Source organism: Periophthalmus magnuspinnatus, chromosome 7 (genome assembly GCF_009829125.3).
Source record: "Periophthalmus magnuspinnatus isolate fPerMag1 chromosome 7, fPerMag1.2.pri, whole genome shotgun sequence".
Classification (NCBI taxonomy): Eukaryota; Metazoa; Chordata; class Actinopteri; order Gobiiformes; family Gobiidae; genus Periophthalmus; species Periophthalmus magnuspinnatus.
The window spans coordinates 3,695,382-3,705,263 of NC_047132.1; positions in this window are offsets into that span (position 1 = coordinate 3,695,382).

Here is a 9,882-nt window from a genome sequence, read left to right on the forward strand (position 1 = left end):
ATTTTGGCAGAATTTCATCTCACCAAAACTGGGAGATGGAATTGCACCAAACATTATGCATTTCCCAACTTTAGCACCATGTTTATAAGAGATTTGAAGTCACTGTTGTCACTGGGTACTATCACAGTGGATATGTCTGCATGACTGGACAGTGTGAACACGGTGTTTATGTGTGATACCTGAGCTCCAGGGTGGAACTTGGTTTCAACCTATGGGATGGCTACATGGCATACTATAGAAAACCAATGAGGAGGTCTTATTCAGTGAATTTCCCTTACCAACTGAGGCTGAGCTGATTGATGATTAATCACATGTTACGGCGGAGACTTTTTTCTCTCTTTTCCATGGTTTATAGTATCTTTATGGACATGGGAATTACCCAGTTTTGATTTTTGCCATTGTGATGTCCAGCAAGAATCTAACAAGGGACAGTATAACTCATGACTTAATACACATGGAAACATTTTCAGGTCAAGAATGTTGAATCTATTTGACAGCTCCAGTGGCTGCCTCTGATTAGGACCTGCATGATGATGTGAGCTCTTTCCCTTTTGTTTACTGTTTGTAACTAGGGACCAGTTGTGCAAGGGAATAGACAAAGTTGGAGGCTTTGGTTTAGTTGCACCATGACAGCCCCATGTATCATGTTGAACATGGGTAGAAGTTGGCTGACTGCATCTAATTCATTCATCATTGCAATGGACATGGACTTAGCTTTTCTCACTATCGAGTCAAGGAGCTGCTCACGAGACTAGCTCTAGGTTTGTCTCAGCAAGGAGGTGCGATTCTCAAGTTCTGTTATCCTCGCTTCTGAGCGTAGACAGCTGTCACAGTGCGTCAGACTGGCGAGCAAAGCTGTACTTCACACTAGCTGCAGAGGAAATTGGCTGGCTGTGAACTGTGTATTTTTTTTTTTTATCTAAATAAAAAAACTATAACATAAAAAAAAAAAAAAAAACTATATGAAAAAGGCACAAATTTACTGTGTTGTTTTAACATGCTGTGGCAGTGTCTTTCTATGATCCAAACCCATATATTTGTTTTACTTTACTATTTACTTACTAAATACAAGTATGGTAGTATAGAGGTTGTCTTATAACCAGAATGTTTATGGTTCAATCCCAGTCGTGACTTCATGCTGTTCCTGTGCCCTTGTGCTACTTCATCCATCTTAAGTATATCTATAAGTATGAAAAAAGCTGTATGAGCGGAGGTGTTGGGAGAGGCCATTGGTGCAGATTGGTAGCCACACTTCAGTCAGTCATCTCCAGCTGCCATGTGGGGTAGTGGGTGAGGTGACTGAACACTACAATATAAAGGGCTATACTTTGTTTTTAGGGTAAACCAGAACACCTGGAGGAAGCCTTATACAGACACGAAGAGATTCTCTGCATAGAAAGGCCCTATGTCACTAGAGAAAGAAACTTAGGACCAAAGGACCTGAAGCCTACACCACTGTGCTGCCTAGGAGCAGCAGTGAATTTTAGAGTTAAGTTAATGTAAAAATGTATTGAGACATCAAGTGCACAATAACAACAAAAAGATTTTTAAAAAAACCTTTCTAACCCAAGGCCATATACCTGTATGTGGAGTTAAGTGCTTGGATTTCAGTCAGCGGGGGATTTGGGCATACTTCACCTCTCCTCCCTTCACTACACTTTCACTTTCTTCTTCCTCTCCCCCCTCATTCTCCCCTCTCTCTTCCCTCACACACACACACACACACACACACACACACACACACACGTTTGTGTCTACTCCGGACCCCCATGGACCCACACAGCCCCCCAGTCCTGTGCCATAATCACGATGATGATGTACAGGCCCCATTAGAGCGGAGGGGATGCTGACACAGGGGACAATAGGCCCTTACTGTGCCTGGCCCTGGAACCTCTGCTCTGGGAGCGTTTCAAATCATTACCCTTAAACCTGTCACCTGCCTGTCACTATATCAGTCAGTCACAGCAGGCTGATCTACCCTTTCAAATTACCTCAGGACCTGTGTTTATTTTATATATATATATATATATATTAATATATATATATTATATATATATATATATCTATATATATAATATATATATATATATATATATATATATATATAAACTTTAAACTGTATGACTTATGTTAAACATTTTGGATTTCCTTCCACAAGCTTCTCAGAATAGTAGGAAATTTGGCCCATTTGGCCCATTCCTCCTGATAGAAATGGTGTAACTGAGCCAAGTTTGTAGGCCGGCTTGTTTCCACATGCCTTTTCAGGTCTGCCTATAAACTTTCAGCAGGATTCAGAGCAAAACTTTGTGATGGTCACTTTAAAACATTGACCTTGTTATCCATTAGCCACTTTATAACCAGTTTGGCAGTGTGCTTTGGGTCATTATCCATTTAGAAGACCCATTTGTGCAGCCTAGCTGATGTCTTGAGATGTTGCTTCAGTATTTCCATATAATGTTCTTTTCTTGTGATGCCATCTGTTTTGTGAAGTTCACCAGTCCCCACAACATGAAGTAGCTACCCCCACATTTCACCGTTGGGATGATGTTCTGTCATGATCCCTGTCAGTCCTGCCTTGTTTGTTGTCCTTTCCCCTCCCTCACGTGTCTGAGCCTGGAGCTGGGCAGAGATATTTGCTCCTCCCGTGCACACCTGGAAGCAATCAGCTGCACCTGCGGTGGATAAGAGGAGCCAGGACCCGACACTCGGTGCCAGATCATCCACATGTTCACATCCCGCTCCTTGGACCAGCTTAGCTCTCCTGTCTTCAACCCTGTTTCCCTGTACCGGTATAGTTCTCGCCGTCTCTGACTCAGCTACTCACGCTTTCCCCATGGACCACAGCTAACTCCTCGCTCCCGACACACTGTCTGATCTATCGTCATTTGCCTTTTTGCATCTTTGTAAATTAACACTGTTAAAACTTCTCAGAGTTTTGTCTTATTGGTCACTCGTGCCTAACGTTACAACATGTTATCAGATTTGCAAGCTTCCCCCTTTTTTACTCCAGACGTAACAATGCTCATTATGGTCAAACAGTTCAGTTTTAGTTTTGTCAAACCACAGGATATGTCTCCAGAAATTAAGGTCTTTGTCCCTGTGTGCATTTGCAAACTGTAATCTGACTTTTTGTGTTTCTATTGGAGTAATGGCTTCTTCTTGCAGAGTGGTCTTTCAGCCAAAAGTTCTTGTTTCACTGTGTATAATGACACACTCTTACCAGCTTCACCAGCCTCTTTACAAGGGCTTTTGCTTTTGTTCTTGAGTTGATCTGCTCATTTCAAAGCATGTTCATCTCTGGGACACAGAACCCGTCTCCTTCCTGAGAGGTATGATTGGGCATTCTCATGGTGTTTTTACTTGCGTATAATTCTTTGATGAATGTGGCACCTTCAGCATCTGAAAATTGCATCCAAGGATGAACCAGACTTGTGAACCACAAGCACAATTCTCTTCCTGATATCTTGGCTAATTTTATTTTATTTTTTTGTTTTACTTTCCCGGTGCATGTTGGACTCCGCGAGGGCTGCCCTTTGTCACCGGTTCTGTTCATTATATTTATGGACAGAATTTCTAGGCGCCGCCAGGGGCTAGAGAGGGTCTGGTTCTGGAACCACAGGATCTCATCTCTGCTGTTTGCGGATGATGTGGTCCTGATGGCTTTTTCGAGCCAGGACCTGCAGCAAGCACTGGGGCAGTTTGCAGCCAAGTGTGAAGCAGCTGGGATGAGAATCAGCTCCTCCAAATCTGAGGCCATGGTTTTCGACCAGAAAAAGTTGGTTTGCCCTCTCCGGGTGGGTGGTGAGTCTCTGCCTCAAGTGAAGGAGTTCAAGTATCTCGGGGTCTTGTTCACGAGTGAGGAAGGATGGAGCGTGAGATTGACAGGCGGATCGGTGCAGCATCTGCAGTGATGCGTTGCTGTATCGGTCCGTTGTGGTGAAGAAAGAGCTGAGCCGGAAGGCGAAGCTCTCGAATTTACCGGTCAGTCTACGTTCCTACCCTCACCTATGGTTATGAGCTTTGGGTAATGACCGAAAGGACAAGGTCGCGGATACAAGCGGGCGAAATGGGTTTCCTCCACATGGTGGCTGGGCACACCCTTAGGGATACGATGAGGAGCTCAGTCACATGGGAGGAGCTCGGAGTAGAGCCGCTGCTCCTACACGTCAAGAGGAGCCAGCTGAGGTGGCTCGGGCATCTACTCAGGATGCCTCCTGGACGCCTCCCTAGGGAGGTGTTCCGGGCATGTCCCACCGGGAGGAGGCCCCGGGGAAGACCCAGGACACGCTGGAGGGACTATGTCTCTCGGCTGGCCTGGGAACGCCTTGGGGTCCCACCGGAGGAGCTGGGGGACGTGTCTGGGGTGGGGGAAGGATACGGGTTCCTGCTTGGACTGCTGCCCCCACGACCCGGCCCCGGATAAGCGAATGAAAATGGATGGATGGACTTTCCCATGATATGACATAAAGAAGCAGTGTGTTTATGGTGTTCCTTCAAATAAATCCACAGGTGTTTCTCTAATTAACTCAAATGTTGTCAATAGACCTATCAGAAGCTTCCAATGACATAACATCATCATCTGGGTTTTCCCAAATAGTTTAAATGCATAGTACGTAAACATCTGACTGAACATTTACTGTATGTAAACGTCTGACTGAAGAAAGTAATGAAAATTATCTTTAAAAGCCTTCTCGTTATTCGTTATTCAGAGCACTCGGGGAAGTGACCCCCAAATTATAGGAGTGGCTACAGGAGATCCCAGGAAAAACACCAGACATTCTAGTTCAGAAAGTGCAGTACTAGGAACAGCAAAGATACTGTGCAGAACCCTCAAGCTCCCAGGCCTCTGATAGCGGTCCCAAGTGTGGAAAAGAGGGATGAGACCATCCATGAAGGGTGAGGATGAGATTTTATTTGTGATACCAGGTACAGCTGAAAACTACTTCAACTATTTCCACTGACGCAACAGAACCTTATTCATCTCTTCTACAAAAGGTGGCATCAGACATAAAAATTAATAGGGTGTATTATGCAAAAATATATATTCCCTCGTCAACAATGTGGAATGCACACTGATTAGCATTTTCAAAACAATAAACGATAATGTGATGATATAAATATATTATGTGTTAGCAGTTAATATGCCATAGAATACAATACCTCTGTGCTGTGCCGGGAGGGGGTAAAGGAGAGCTCTTCTCTCTTTTTTTTTTACTGAAATAAAAGTTTTAAGTATATATCTTCTCACATCTCAATTGACCTACCTGGATATTCAAAGGCTGAATAAATAAAATCATCGATCATTTTGAAACAATGTGTAAGTGTAAAAAACACTGCATGTTCCTTACTGTCTGCAGGTGAATTAAACTAGTGGTTCCCAACCTTTTTTATCTTGAGTACCATAAAGTCTCACACTTCTATTAAATTATCCAATTGTTACTGTTATATTTTCTTTTTTCAGTAAAATGTATGTTAGAATTAACCTACAGAGACATTTAAAGCGCCCATATTGCAGTATTTGCTGATCTATGTTATAATGTTGTTTCCTCATCAAAAAACATCCCCGGATTTGTGTTTTGTTTCCTTCACACATGTTTAACATAGAAACCTTGCAAATTTAGACTGTGTTCTTCTCTCAAACAGAAAACACTTCATCTTGTGATCTTGTGAACGACTGTGTTTTTAAACTCCATATATCTTCACTAGAATCATTTGGAAAGTTTCATTTTCTGGAATTGCCTATCTCTACTGGACAAAAGGTGAAAGGTAGTTGTTAACTTAAAAAATACTGCTTCATGACATCACAAGGTGGAACAGAGCATTCTGAGCTTTGGAGATGTAGACAGACTAACAGTAAAGTGTTAACACAAATATGTGAATGAAACAAAACTCAACTCCAGGCCTTTTTTAAGGAGGGAACAACATTCTAACATGGCTTAAAGCTCACAAGAATCAATTTTGTATAATATATGCCCTTTAAGGATGTAAAATGTACTACAAAGAACATTTTAAATTCAAATATCATTCAGTGTCACCTTTCTTTTAAATCTGAAACCATTTCAAATACCCCCTGGTAAGTACCCCAAGGCGTCCCCTTACCCTTGGTGGGGAAACACTAGGATTATTTGTGTCACTATTGGCTCCACCATTACGAATCATTTTTATCTTTTTTTTTTACATTGTAGAAGCAGGTGGACGGGCAGGTGAGGAGGAGGAGCTAGTAACCCGAGGAGAGTGCGTCTGTTGGGGCATGAGGAGATTTGTGGCTCTGAGATAGCACCATGGAGAAGTTGTAATGAAAAGATAGGACATTTGAGCGCTGGCTAGCTGATTGCAGTGGCTGGAGGTTGGGGGTGCTCTGGGTATCCCATGGGCCTCCCACAGTGCTCCACTATGGGGGGCACTTCCTTTGAGACAATCCATCAGTTAGCGAGATGATTAGCACAGGAGATAATAGAAGCTAGCATGCACATGGCTAAACTTAAAGGGCTATTGTGTGGTAGCCCCTGCAGGACAAATTTAACCAGAATAGCCAAATATGAAACAAAAGAGTAATAGATAAGTCAATAGCATATTTACTAAATGTAAGTATAAACATGAGCCATTTGGAGAACTATAGTGTAGAGAAGATATGTTGGTGGACAAGAGGATGATGGTTCTGCTCCTGTGGTAGTGATTAGGCAGTTGTTGTAGTGAAATGGTAGGGAAAAGGGAAGAGAGAGGGTATTTTTTTTAACTACATGCAAGGTGATTGGTTGAGATGTGCTTTGTTTATGAGCTCTATCTTAGATTACTTGTAACTCTAATAATTTGTTGATACATTGTTGAGAGTTGTTGTTGCTCTATATAACATAAAACAGTTTCTGATTTTATACCTATACCTGTATTTGATTCATTCTTTTGCCATTTACATTAATATTGTCTTTTTATTTTGTTTCTCCAGGCTGTATTTCTCTTTCAGACACTGTCCCGGCTCTTGACCCTCTTTAGCTGTTCAGGTTCACTGCACAAATCCCCAGCGATCAGTCTAGTCCACTAATACTCTAGACTACCTGCTACAGCCTGTGTGGTCCACCCTGCACTGACAGACACAGAGAGGTAGAGAGAGAGAGACTCCCAAACTAAAATAAGGAGGCTATAAAGGTACTCTACTTACCTTTTTTTTTGTGGTGAAGGGTCAATTACCTGCTCGTCGCAATGGCGATGCTGTCTGAGGACACTGATGTATGAATTTGTATGTAAATGGGTGAATGGTTCCTTGATATGAAGCCCTTTGAGATCACTTGAGATCCAGAATAGACACTTCCCCAAGACTTTACGAAGAAGTTGTCATGATTCCTGTCCCCGCCCCTGCTTGACCTGGGATCTTTGATTTCCTTAGCAAACTGAATCAACAATTGCTTGCAGAGTCGCCAGAGAGAGATGCCGTTCGCCTGTCTGGACCGTGATTCGCCACAGCGCCCCCGAGGAGCCTATGCAGCTGGGTCGAATGCACCTGACTGCCAAGGAACGCCTGCAATGACGCCAGGCCGGTGGGTGCCTGTATTGTGGCAAACTGGGACATTTTCTAGCCACCTGCCCAGTTCGACCAAAAGGGGGCACCCATCAGTAGGACTGGGAGTACTGGTGGGTCAGCAACACATCCCAGGGAAGAAAAATAATCTTTCAACTTGACGCTACCTTGTGCTTTCACTCTGTTACCCTACCCATTTTAAACGTTATCGACTCTGGAGCGGAAGAGGATTTCCTGGACCAGAAGGTGGCCGAGCAATCCGGGTAAGGCTGGAGCCACTTGAGCAGCCCCTCACAGCTCTAGCACTCAATGGGAGACTTTTAGTCAAGGTAATGCATGTCACTGAGTCTGTCACCCTAGTTTTTTCTAGCAACCACCACGAGACTAGACGCCTTCATGTCATTTCCGCCCCCACTACACTGCTCATACTGGGCCATCCCTGGCTGGTTTCTCACAACCCCATCATTGACTGGGCTAAGAGAAAGGTGTCAAGTGGAGCCCCTCTTGTCACGCCAACTGCTTGCAGTCTGCCCTGTCTCCCACTGGGGGTGCCAACTCCTTCCCAAGTTATCTTCCGGATGAGCCAGATCTCTCCTCCGTACCTGAGGAGTTGATCTCCGGGACATAAAAGTCGCTTCCTCCCCACTGCCCATATGACTGTGCCATAGATCTCTTGCCTGGCACCCCCTTGCCTTCCAGTTGTCTCTATAATCTCTATAAACCAGAATGGGAGACTATGGAGCAGTATATTCGGGACTCCCTAGCCACTGATATTATCCGTCCTCCTCTCCCGTGGGCAATGGGTTTTTCAAGAAGGATAAAATACTATGACCATGCATTGATTACAGGGGTCTCAACAACATCACCATGAAAAATAAATACCCTCTACCACTCATCAACTCCTTTACATCCCTCCACGGAGCCACCATCTTCACCAAGCTTGATCTTCAGAACGCATATCACCTGATGCACATATGGGAGGGGGACCAATGGAAGAGTGCCTTCAAGACTCCCTTAGGACATTTTGAATACCTAGATATGTCATTTGGATTAACCAATGCTCCAGCAGTCTTCCAGGCTCTTGTCGACGACGTGCTTCAAGACTTCCTTAATCATTTTGTTTTTGTGTACCTTGACGATATTCTGATTTTTTTCCTGTCCCCACAGGAACACCAGCACCACGTTTGCCAGGTCCTCCAGTGTCTGCTAGAAAACGAGCCTTACGTCAAGGCCGAGAAGTGTGAGTTCCACATGGATAAGGTCAGTTTCCTGGGGTTCATCAGAGGGCGTGGACAGGTGAGAGCTGATCCCGAAAAGATCAAAGCCGGTATTGATTGGTCTACACCCAATAACAGAAAACAACTTCAAATATTTATCGGCTATGCCAATTTCTACAGGCAGTTCATCTGGGACCGTTAGCCGTGTTTGTCGCAGCCCTAACTAAACTCACTTCTTCCCTCCAGACTGTTCAATTGGTCCCTGAAGCCCAGTGCACCTTCGACAAGCTGAGGGACCTATTCACCTCGGCCCCAATCCTAGTCAGCCCGACCCCTCTCACCAGTTTATCGTGGAGGTAGACGCCTCAGACACCGGTGTTGGAGCTGTCCTCTCCCTAAGGTTTAACCCCACAACCGATTGTATCCCTGTGCCTTTTTCTCTTGCCTTCTGTCCCCAGTGGAGAGCAACTATGATGTCGGGGATCGAGAGCTGCTGACAGTCAAGCTCGCTCTGGAGGAATGGCATCACTAGTTGGAGGGGGTGGAGCATCCTTTTCTGGTTTGGACAGACCACAAAAACCTATCTTACATTCAATCCGGCAAACATCTTAATTCTTGTCAAGCCCATTGGTCCCTATTCTTCAGCAGGTTCAACTTTATACTCACCTACCACCTGGGGTCCCGTAACATCAAACTGGATGCTCTCTCACGCCAGTTCTCTCAGGAGGACACCACCACCTCCCCAGAGCCCATCTTACCCCCCTCTGTGTTGACGCGGCTGTTTACTGGGAAATTGAAGACATGGTCCGGGAGGCCCAACACAACCACCCTGATCCAGGTAATGGCCACCTGGTACTCTCTTTGTTCCAGATCCTGTCTGCTCCAAGGTAATGGAATGGGTCCATTGCTCTCGGTTTGCCTCCCATCCAGGGGTCAATCACGCACTCTCCCTCTTGAGATGTCATTTCTGGTCGTCCACCACTGACAAGGACACTAGGGCCTACATCTCAGCGTGCCAGATGTGTGCCAGGGGTCAAGCCTCCCATTCACCACCTTCTGGTCTGCTCCATCCACCCCCAGTCCCGAGGTGACCATGGTTCCACGTAGCAGTGGACTTCGTGATGAATCTCCTGCCCTCCGAAGGTAACACAG